This window comes from Bactrocera dorsalis, chromosome 1 (genome assembly GCF_023373825.1).
Source record: "Bactrocera dorsalis isolate Fly_Bdor chromosome 1, ASM2337382v1, whole genome shotgun sequence".
NCBI lineage: Eukaryota > Metazoa > Arthropoda > Insecta > Diptera > Tephritidae > Bactrocera > Bactrocera dorsalis.
In genome coordinates this window covers 60,989,983-61,000,500 of record NC_064303.1, presented here as the reverse complement: position 1 = coordinate 61,000,500, position 10,518 = coordinate 60,989,983, and the positions used below count along the sequence as shown (strand labels likewise).

Sequence of the window (10,518 nt, the reverse complement as noted above, 5' to 3'; positions counted from 1 at the left end):
AGGTCATCCGCTCACAAATTAAGAAGCCGAATCTCCTCAGATGTGATTCATTAATGCATGTTAAAATGTTATCTTACGTAAATGGAAAACAATGAAAACCATTAAATGGGGAGACGGAGACGTCCAACATTCATAAAAAAAATTTATGAAAAACGAGAATATACTGAAAACACTTCAGATCAATGTAAATCACTGCGAAGACGCACAATAACTCTTGACGCAAACCGCGTAGGAAAAAGTCGATGTCGTTGTAATATTTGAGCAATATAAAAATCCGAGCTGATAATACCGAAAAAGCAGCAATTTGAGCTTGTGGTGATAAAATGTTCTAAGACAAACCATTGACATACAATTCCTTTTAAACGGCAGATTACTCTTTTACAGCTGTTACTTACCACAGACAGCTTACCACAGACAAATTTCGAAAAAGTTCTTAATGAGATGGTTGGGGATACCCATACAACCAAATCAAACATAATAGCAGGAGACTTCAACGCAAGGGCCTTAGAAAGTAGAAGCATAAATCAGCGAGGGCATGCATTCCTCAAAGATTTGGGGTTCTCAATATTGTGTTGCTAAACACAGGCTGTAGGAATACATTCAAAAAAATGATCGCGGGTCTACTATTAGCATAGCGTTTGACAGCAAACCTCGGAGTCGAACTGTAGAGTGGCAGGTGTGTACTCGTACACATATAGTGACCATTTCACAATTATTATGGACGTAAGCCTCTCTGTAAGGCAAAGACGATGTGTCCGTTTTGAAAACACCAAAAGTTGAAAAGAAGACACAAGCGATAAGGATCTATTCGAACTCGTATTAAATGATGAGATTCCCTAACCAGAAGACGCAAATCAAAAACCTGAGTTGTTAGTTCAACATATCTGGAATCACACCCAAAAACGTTGAAGATGGTTTATATATGTAGCAACCAAAATGGTACTGCAGGGTGCGCTCTAGTGTCGACCTAATCAAAAATCTGACCGGAATAGCAACTAAAGCTGTTAAATATGTTAGATGGATGCGTGGCACCAAAGAATATTGCATATTTATCTCATTTGATGTGAAAAATGCCCATGAAATTGATGTGAAATTTGCCCATGAAAGGAAAACGTTTTGCAGACATAGAGGCCATTCAAAAGGCTTGCACCGGCATACTGGAGGCCATACCGACCAATGAGCTAAAACACTCGTTCGACATGCTTTTGGACCGTGCAAAAAGCTGTATTGAAGCAGAAGGAGACTATTTTGAATAAAACAAATTGATTTTGCCGAAAAACCCATTTGTTCTGTTTTTTGAAGTCCTATTTACTTTGGAAATCACTTTATATTACGCAATCTCTAACTGGCCATGAGTGCTTTAGGGAGTACGTACGTATACCAGAGAACATGGGGTATACTCTATTTATTGCTGTTACAAACATATGTTACCTGTTTGCCTTTTTTTATACGTCTATGCGCGAACATATATGTATTCATACAAATTGGTTTTGTGCATATTTATAAATACAGGGCCCTATTCCACAAAAGAACTTATCAACTTTTCACTTTGTACTTTGCAAATTTTTCGTCAATTTGCAAAGCTTCCTGTTCCACAGAACTATGAAATTTGATAAGTGATAAGATGAAATTGATAAGTGTAATTTGCAAAGTCTTTGCAATTTTTATGTTCTCTTTGCAATTTCTGTTCCACGTACGTTCACTTTTGCAAAGTGCAAAGCTTATATTGAAAAGTGTAATTCGCAAAGACTTTGCATATAATTATGCTGTTCCGTTCCACAAAAACTGTAAACTCTATTTTTGCAAAGCAAAATTTGATAAGTTTGTCAAAAATTTGCAAGGTAAATGATCGCTTTGCAAATTCGTATTATCATAACTAGTCAAGCTTTCAAAATGTTAAGACATGAGTTTTTGTTCGACAATAGTAAAGACGCGGTTAAAGCTAGAAATTATAGAGACCGAATTAATTTTTCGGGACTACAAAATTTCAATTTTAAAGAGTGCTTCCGTTTAAATCCAATCAAGGTAGATTTTCTTTTAAATAATGTTGGACAAAAATTAGAGCACAATATACAGCGCAGTCATACTTTGTCGGCTGAAAATCAACTGCTACTGTGCCTGCATTGGCTCGGAAATGGTTGCCAGTACCATGGAGTTGCAGCTTTGCATGGTGTTGCAAAATCCACAGTTTGCAGAACCATCCATAGAGTTGTCGACATTATAATAGACGTTTTATTTCAAAAAACAGTGCGATGGCCCGATGATGTCAGTGGTATTGCTGAAAAGTTTTTTCTGATGGGTGGATTCCCTTCTGTGTGTGGTTGCGTTGATGGCACAATCATTAAAATTGATGCGCCTCCATTACACGAGGAAGGATATGTTGACCGGCATGGAAACCACTCATTAACTGTGATGATGATATGTGGGCTAGACTACACATTTTACAGTGTAAATGCAAGTTGGCCGGGCAGCGTTCATGACTCAAGGGTGCTACGGAATTCGGCTGTAAGTCGAAGATTTGACAATGGATGGAGACCATTTCCGGATGCTGTTGTTTTGGGTGATAGTGGTTATGGATTGAAAAACTGGTTGATACCACCATTACGCCGAAATCCCAATAATCCTGCTGAAGAAGTTTTCAATCGTTGCCACAAAAAAACACGCCGCATAATTGAAAATAGTTTTGGCATTCTTAAAGAAAGATTCCAGTGTCTAAATTATTTGCGACTGAGGCCTTAGTTTGCAGGAAAGACAGTCATAGTTTGTGCCATCTTACACAATATTGCCTGTAGCATCGGAAGGAGTAGTGAAAATATGCAACCCACTGAAAACACTGACAATGAAAGCGAGGAATTGGATGAAAATGCTGAAGAATAAAGTGATGCCCTTAATAATATAGATCAAGAGAGTGGAATGGAAAGGGTTACTTCCCTGCTACAATACTTTACCTAATGCCAACTATTATAGTATTGTTTTAAAATAAAAGTGGTGTTTTGGCCATGACTTTTTTCCACTGCAAAAGCGTTGTATCTTATTGGGTTTGAGATTAAGGTCTCAGGGAATAAATAAAAAAGGAAGTATTTTTGTATTTATTTACATCATTTTATTAATTTCAGAGCTTTTTTGTTTTTATCACAAATTATTTCAAAATAAAATGTTTAGAAATCAAATATACACAAATGAAAAATTGGCCTTCGGTAATCAAACCTCCTCAAATAACAGACGCGATACATTTTCTGTTTCTGCCGTTGCAATTCCCTGTGTGATAGCAGAGGGTGGAATTAGGAGCTCCCTCTCCAGTTTTAGGCATTGAAGTTTCCGGTAGTAAACCTCAACCTCAAGGAGCTCCATCCGGCATTTTTTCTCTCTATCCAAAGTTTCACTTGGAAACTTGGTAGAGCGCTTCCTCTTTCTTGGGTTTAGAGGTGGATTGGCAATTGTTTCTTCTGAAATAGATATTCTGGAATCATTCTCAGCTGACGGTAGATTTTCTGAGTTGCCATAACTTTCTGGCAAATTCAAACCATCTACCACAGCTGAGTCTGATTCCAGAATATCGAGTATGGCCAAGTCAGCTTCATCCATTACCTTCTCCTTCCCACCTCCGGATCCAGTATTTCGGGCGTTATCCCTTTTACTCTGCAAATTAATAAAATTAAATTCGCAAAAATACAAAAAGTTTCTCGTCAAAAACCGGAAGCTCGATTTTGATTTTAAAGCCATGGTTTCTTGGGCAAATTTTCTTAGAACTCATCGTAGCTTACGATTTTGATAACCGCTTCGTCGAAAAAAAATAGATCCACTCTAGTACACATAGCAATTAGTAATATTTTGGTTAAACCGGTTGTTATCAGCAAGAGTTGTTGTACAGTGTACTCAACTGTTAACTCACAACAACAATGTCTATGATGACGTTTTGTTTTGTTGTTGTCAACAACATGCTTGTTAGTTATTAGCAATGCACAATAAAATAATTCCAACAACAACAAATGATGCAAATATAATTATTTGATATGTGTAGGCATAAAATTGTTGTACTTACCATTGTCCGGCTCTTCCAGAGCCCAAACAAACTGTCCCTTGCATAGGTCCATGTTTTTTGTGCTGACGCCAGTTGTAGGGATTGGACTTTTTATAACACATCCTCCCATGCTGCCTGTTTATCTAATTTGTTAACCTTCACAAAGAAATGTATACTTAAATATGCTTGAAATTTACAATTATTTATTTAAAAAATACTTATTCTGTTGTTTTTAAAACTAGCAAATAAAATGCTTTTTTTTTTCTTTTATCACATTTAAAACAGCAAGTTTTTTTTTTAATTTGTATTTTGCGGCTCATTTTAACAACACATATAAAGCAATGCGAAGTGAAAAGTGATGAGACAGAAATGCAAAGTTGATAAAACGCTTTGTGGAACACTTTGCACACTCACTTTGCAAGAGAGTGCAAAGACTTTGCCAATAAAGCGCAAAGACTTTGCACTGAGCGGAAAGAGCGTAAAGTCTTTGCCAAAATATGCTCAATGCAAAGTGAGATTCGCAAAGAATATTGTGGAACAGAAACGCTTTTCACTTTGCAGTACAATATCAATTGATAAGTGCAAAGTGAAAAGTTGATAAGTTGTTTTGTGGAATAGGGCCCAGGTGTATTGTAATAAATTTTAATTAATATACTATTTCAAACCAATATTTGTAGTTAATGTGAAAAAAGGGTATACTTTTTAATTACTTCTATGTTTGGATATACATATGTATATGTATGTGTAATACACATTGTGTATACTTCATTACATATGTACGTATAGAGCATTTAACGTACGTATTAACTGTACGTATATAACATCTTAACGTACTAAAAACTTAATGTATTACTATAGTGACAAATGTACATAAATCGTATCATTTGCAATTCAGAACTTATATTCACATGTATTACGATCATATATTTATGTATGGAAATATGCTTGTATGTACGCTTTTGTGAACTGATATCACATTAGGGGTATTCAGACCAAACCTGTTAATCTGGTAATTCGTTAGTTGATACTTCGTTAAAAGTTCAGTGTGAACATACTGTGAAAGTTTTGTTCCAAAATAGCTGATTCAATTTTATTAAAGAGTAACAATGCCTCAAGAAAGTGCAAAATCAAAAATTATTAGTCATTTAATTGAAAATTATGTGGAGCAGATCAAATTTATTACTGGTAAGTACATAAAATTGATGTACAGAGGAGCATGGAACGAAATTTAAAATTATTTCAAGACGTATTCAGTGAAGATGAAGATTTGGTAGAGGATACCATTGGCAAGATGTATGCTGATTTGCTCATTACACTAAACTGTCGTAGAGGTGTATTGTTCCAAAGTCAATTCAGTGGTATGATGATATTTTAGCCACAATGGATGACAATCGGTCCAGTCCAATACAGCGTGGTGACCGAACTCAATTTATTCATTTATTGACCTTCATATCAAGTGACGAAGTTTGTAAAAACTGTAGTGGAAAGCAGTTCCCGATTTATATACAGCTAGCTGCCATTCTATATAGATTGGGCTCTTCTGTAGAAAGTGCATCGATAATAAAAATTGCGTCAATTTTTGGGATTAGTGACAGAGGAACGTTAACTAATATTATTCGCAGAATATTGAAGTCATTTTTAAAACAACTCCATTTATATATGTCGATGTAAACAAATAACTTTGTTAATTTGAATATCATTTTTGAAATGACGAATGACCCTGTATTTACATTTTGTAATACATGACAAGCTACTGTGTATAGTAATTGTATATGCCTCTCATATTACATGACAAACTACTATGTATGCAAAGTACTTTGTAAATAAATTTCAATGTAATCGAAGTATGCTGTTTTCATGTTTCTCTTCATTATATCCTTCGGTGTGAGAGCGAGGTAAAAGCATTTCGTTTTACCGAGTGCGCTTCTGCGCGTCACGATAAAATCAACGAGCATTGGAAAGGCAAGAAAGAGACAAAGAATGCGCACAAAGCTTTGTTCTGGTAGATATACTAAGCGTGATGAAGCGCTTTTGGTACTTTATCATTAGTGTGAAAATACTCGAGGAGATCGGTCGCATAGTTGTTCGCTGTGCTTTTCCACAAATATATATTAACTTTAGAGAAATGGAAACCGGCTTGCCCATGAACGGCGCTCCTACTGCAGCACCTAATTGCACTGAAATTAATACAGACGATGCTACTATATCTGAACCAACATCAGAAGTGGGATGGACTCTCCCATCTTTAGTAAATGCGAATGAGCAGCTGCGCCAAATATTGGAAATGCAAAATCGACAATTTATTGAACTTTTAAAAGCGGTGCAGCCTTCAAAATTCGCAAGACAAGGAAGTATTACATTGCCAAAGTTTAACCCTGACGTTTTCGGTGTAGATGCGATTTCCAGGTGTTCGACTGTAGACATGATCATGGCAGACAATCCATTGGAAGGCAGTGCACTTATTGTAGCCCTCAGTAAGTCAATGGAAGGTTGCGCTTCGCAGTGGCTGTCACAAATAAGCTTTGCGGGAATTACTTGGCAACAATTTAGGGACTTGTTTGTACAGCGCTTTGAGGGTGTTGAAACATCAGCTGCTATATTGATGAACATCCTTAATGGTCACCCAAATGACAATGAATGCATCTCAGTATATGCAAGCCGACTAGTGACTTCTCTTATGCATAAATGGAAATCACAAAGAAATACCTATCGCAGTGGTCCTCGCACATTCAGCTCGTTTTGACAACAATTTACAGTGTTTGTTGTTTAAAACGAATATAAAAACTCGAAATGAACTTCAGCAAGAACTCAGAGCTTTTGCATTCGGTAAAAGAAAGTATGTTTTCGAAAATCCACCAGAGTCGAAAAAGTATAAACCGTCGCCTTACCTTAAATGCCATTTTTCGGTAAAGTGGGCCATAAAATCGGCGATTGTCGGATGAAGAAAAATAAAACCAAATCAGCAATGAAAGCGGGAAAGTTCTCAGACAGCACATTAACTGAAAGAGGTCGGTCGCCACTTATTTGCTTCCGGTGTGGTGAAGCTGGGCACATTGCATCGAAGTGCATCAAAAGCAGCAATCAATCTTCCAGCAACAATAAATCCGGATTTGAAAAGAGAGTGAATGTGTGCGAAATTATCGAGCCTAAGGGGGTACTGAGTCAATCTGGTGAGTTATACCAATTCTGTTTTGATTCCGGGGCGGAATGTTCGCTTCTCAAAGAAACGGTGTCGGGAAAATTTTCAGGGAAACGTATAAGTAATACTGTATTTTTAAGATGTATCGGAAATACTTCTATATGTAGTTATTTACAAATTTTATCAAATATTGAAATTGGTGTACATTCCCTCGAAGTCTTATTTCATGTTGTACTAGATAAATATTTAAACCACGATGTTATGATTGGCCGTGAAATTCTGAGTCAGAATTTTGGTGTCCTTATTACGGCTAACAAATTTGATATTTTTAAAGAAAAGGCAGCAAATGTATGCAGCAACAGCTCATTTGCTCTTGATACCGACCTGGTCGAAAACGCTAAAGCACATTTAGAGTCTTTGTTGAGTGGATATACCGAGTTTTTTATAAAAGGGATTCCGCAAAATCGTATCGCCACTGGCCATTTGGAGATACGGTTAATTGATCAAAATAAAACTGTACAAAGGCGACCGTATAGGCTTAGTTCAGAAGAGAAAGAGATTGTTAGAAATAAAATAGCAGAGTTGATGAAATACAACATTATTCGCAATAGTTATTCTCCTTTTGCTAGCTCTATGTTACTTGTAAAGAAGAAGAACGGGTCTGATCGCCTTTGTGTTGATTACCGCGAATTGAATTCGAACACGGTGTCGGATAAGTATCCTTTACCACTTATATCGGACCAAATTGCTAGGCTGCGTGGAGCAAAATATTTTTCTTGTTTGGATATGGCGAGCGAATTTCACCAAATCCCTGTTCATCCAAACTCGATTGAACTCAATGCTTTCGTCACGCCAGAGGAGCAGTATGAATTTTTGACCATGCCGCCTCAAAAATGCTCCATCGGTTTTCCAACGGGCGATAATGAGGGCATTGTGGGACCTTGCGTACTCATATGTCATAGTGTATATGGATGACATTATGATTATTTCGTCAACAAAAGAAGAAGCGTTTGAAAGGTTGGAGGTGGTCTTGGATGTTTTGACAAAGGCCGGGTTTTCGTTTAATGTTAATAAATGTTCTTTTATAAAATCGAGTGTTGAATATATTGGATATGAAATTAAAGCTGGAGTAATTCGATCTAATCCGCGTAAAATGCAAGCCTTGACAGCTCTACCACCACCTAAATCTGTTCACCAGTTGAGACAATTTATAGGGTTGGCTTCGTATTTTCGCCAATTTGTAGCTAAGTTTTCACAAGTAATGAAACCACTGTACTTCCTTGTTTCTAGTAAAAACAATTTTACTTGGAAGGCAGAGCATGAACAGATACGACAGAAAATAGTTTCCGTCTTGACAAATAAACCAGTTTTGACAATTTTTGATCCGCTATATCCAATCGAATTGCATACAGATGCTAGCGCGGATGGATACGGTGCCATTCTTTTGCATAAAATTAACAACAAGCCACATGTTATTGAATATTATAGTAGATTTCTTTTCTCGTAACCCATTGCCCTCTGATAGTCCACCGGTTGTGAGAATTCCCGAGAAGCAGGTCAACCTAGCAGAAATTTCAGAAAATTGGCTCCTTGCAGAGCAACAACGGGATCCAGAGATAGCTACTATTGTTAGTAAGTTAAGAAATAATGAACTAAGCAGAGATGAGGCAAATACTTATGAACTGTGTGCAGGGACATTGCATAGAAAAATACAAAGAAATGGCAAAACAAAATGTTTACCGGTTGTTCCTATGCTTTTCAAATGGCCCGTAATTAATCATGTGCATGAGCCCATTATGCATTTGGGTTCAGAAACGACACTCGATAGGTTTATGAATATTACTGGTTCGATAATATGTCTAAGTACGTTAAAAAATTTGTTGATAATTTTATTACCTGCAAGCTATCCAATTCACATTCGGGCAAAATACAAGCCGAACCGCACCCCATTCCTAAAGTTAACATTCCATGGCATACCGTTCACATCGATATCACTGGGAAGTTAACTGGTAAGAATGACCTTAAAGAATATATTATCGTCCAAATCGATGCATTTACTAAATTTGTGTATTTATATCACACTCTAAACGTTGATACAGAAAACTGTGTTAGGTCTCTCAAGTCATCAATTTCATTATTTGACGTGCCTAATCGTGTAATTGCTGACCAAGGTAGGTGTTTCGCTAGCAAAGGGTTCCGGGATTTTTGTATTTCGCAAAACATCAATTTACATTTGATTGCTACAGGCGCTAGTCGTGCTAATGGACAAGTAGAGCGAGTAATGAGCACACTGAAAAATCTGTTAACAGCAGTTGAAACAAGCCAACGTTCTTGGCAGGATGCTTTAACTGGCCCTGAATTCCACGGTTAATCGGACTACTAAGGCTAGTCCATTAGAATTATTAATAGGTAAAGATGCACGGCCGTTCGGTTTACTCTCATTTAATATAGAAGAAAACAAAGTTGATGTTGATTTATTGAGAGATCAAGCAACTAAAGATATACAGAAAAATGCTTGTTATGATAAGAGAAGATTTGATAAAGGTAAAGCAAAAGTTGTTAGATATAAGGTTGGTGATTACGTTTTACTTAAAAATGAAGAGAAACATCAAACAAAGTTAGACCCTAAGTACCGAGGGCCGTTTTTAGTGACAGAGATTTTGGAGGGAGACAGGGTACATATTGAAATCGTTGAATAGTAAAAGGTCGTACAAATACTCACATGAGCACTTGCGAAGTCTTCCGGAAGAAAAAATTGCTAATGAAATAAACATGAGCTGCAATGAAAATGCAATTGAGTCTGTTAAAAATAAAGATAAAAACGTTGAAAGAGACGTTAATGGCGATAAAAACGTTAAAAGAGGCGTTAATGACGATAAAGACAACTCCGCCTGCAACAAATTCCACCAAAACACAATTACAGCTGTTGAGCTGAATTGATGTTACTAATCTACATAGCAACTTCTGACGCTACCAAACATTATTCTAGCAACTTCTAACGCAACCACACGCTAATATATAATATATGTATATAAATAAACACGTTCATTTTTCAGAGTAAAAGTTTTGAAGTGTTATTGTATTTCATATACGAGTCATTGGATACCATTGGAGCAATAAGGCTTTTAATGCAAAAAATGGTGACCGCGACGTGATTCCTAAGGATTGCATCAAACTAATCCCAATAGTATCACATGTTACTATAAGTAGAACAAAAATGACTCTCGATCGTTCATCTGTTCGCCATGAGCAAAATCAACAAAACCAAAGGGTAGCAGAGACACAACAACAGCGGCGAGACGACCTGCTGCTACAGAATTCTTTATTATCCAGAGACGCTTAGAACGTGCTTTTCAGC

General features: G+C 36.7%; 1 long non-coding RNA gene and 1 pseudogene across 1 annotated transcript; one reads left to right on the top strand and one right to left on the bottom strand.

The window, feature by feature from the left end:
- Positions 1–3,300: 3,300 nt before the first annotated feature.
- Positions 3,301–4,517, bottom strand: LOC125775692 (uncharacterized). Its single transcript, XR_007421297.1, has 3 exons — positions 4,240–4,517; positions 4,043–4,177; positions 3,301–3,639 (listed from the first exon to the last, which is right to left on the bottom strand). It is a non-coding gene; the product is annotated as an uncharacterized LOC125775692 (long non-coding RNA).
- Positions 4,518–8,629: 4,112 nt separating this feature from the next.
- Positions 8,630–10,132, top strand: LOC125775465 (uncharacterized; annotated as a pseudogene).
- The last annotated feature ends 386 nt before the right edge of the window (positions 10,133–10,518 follow it).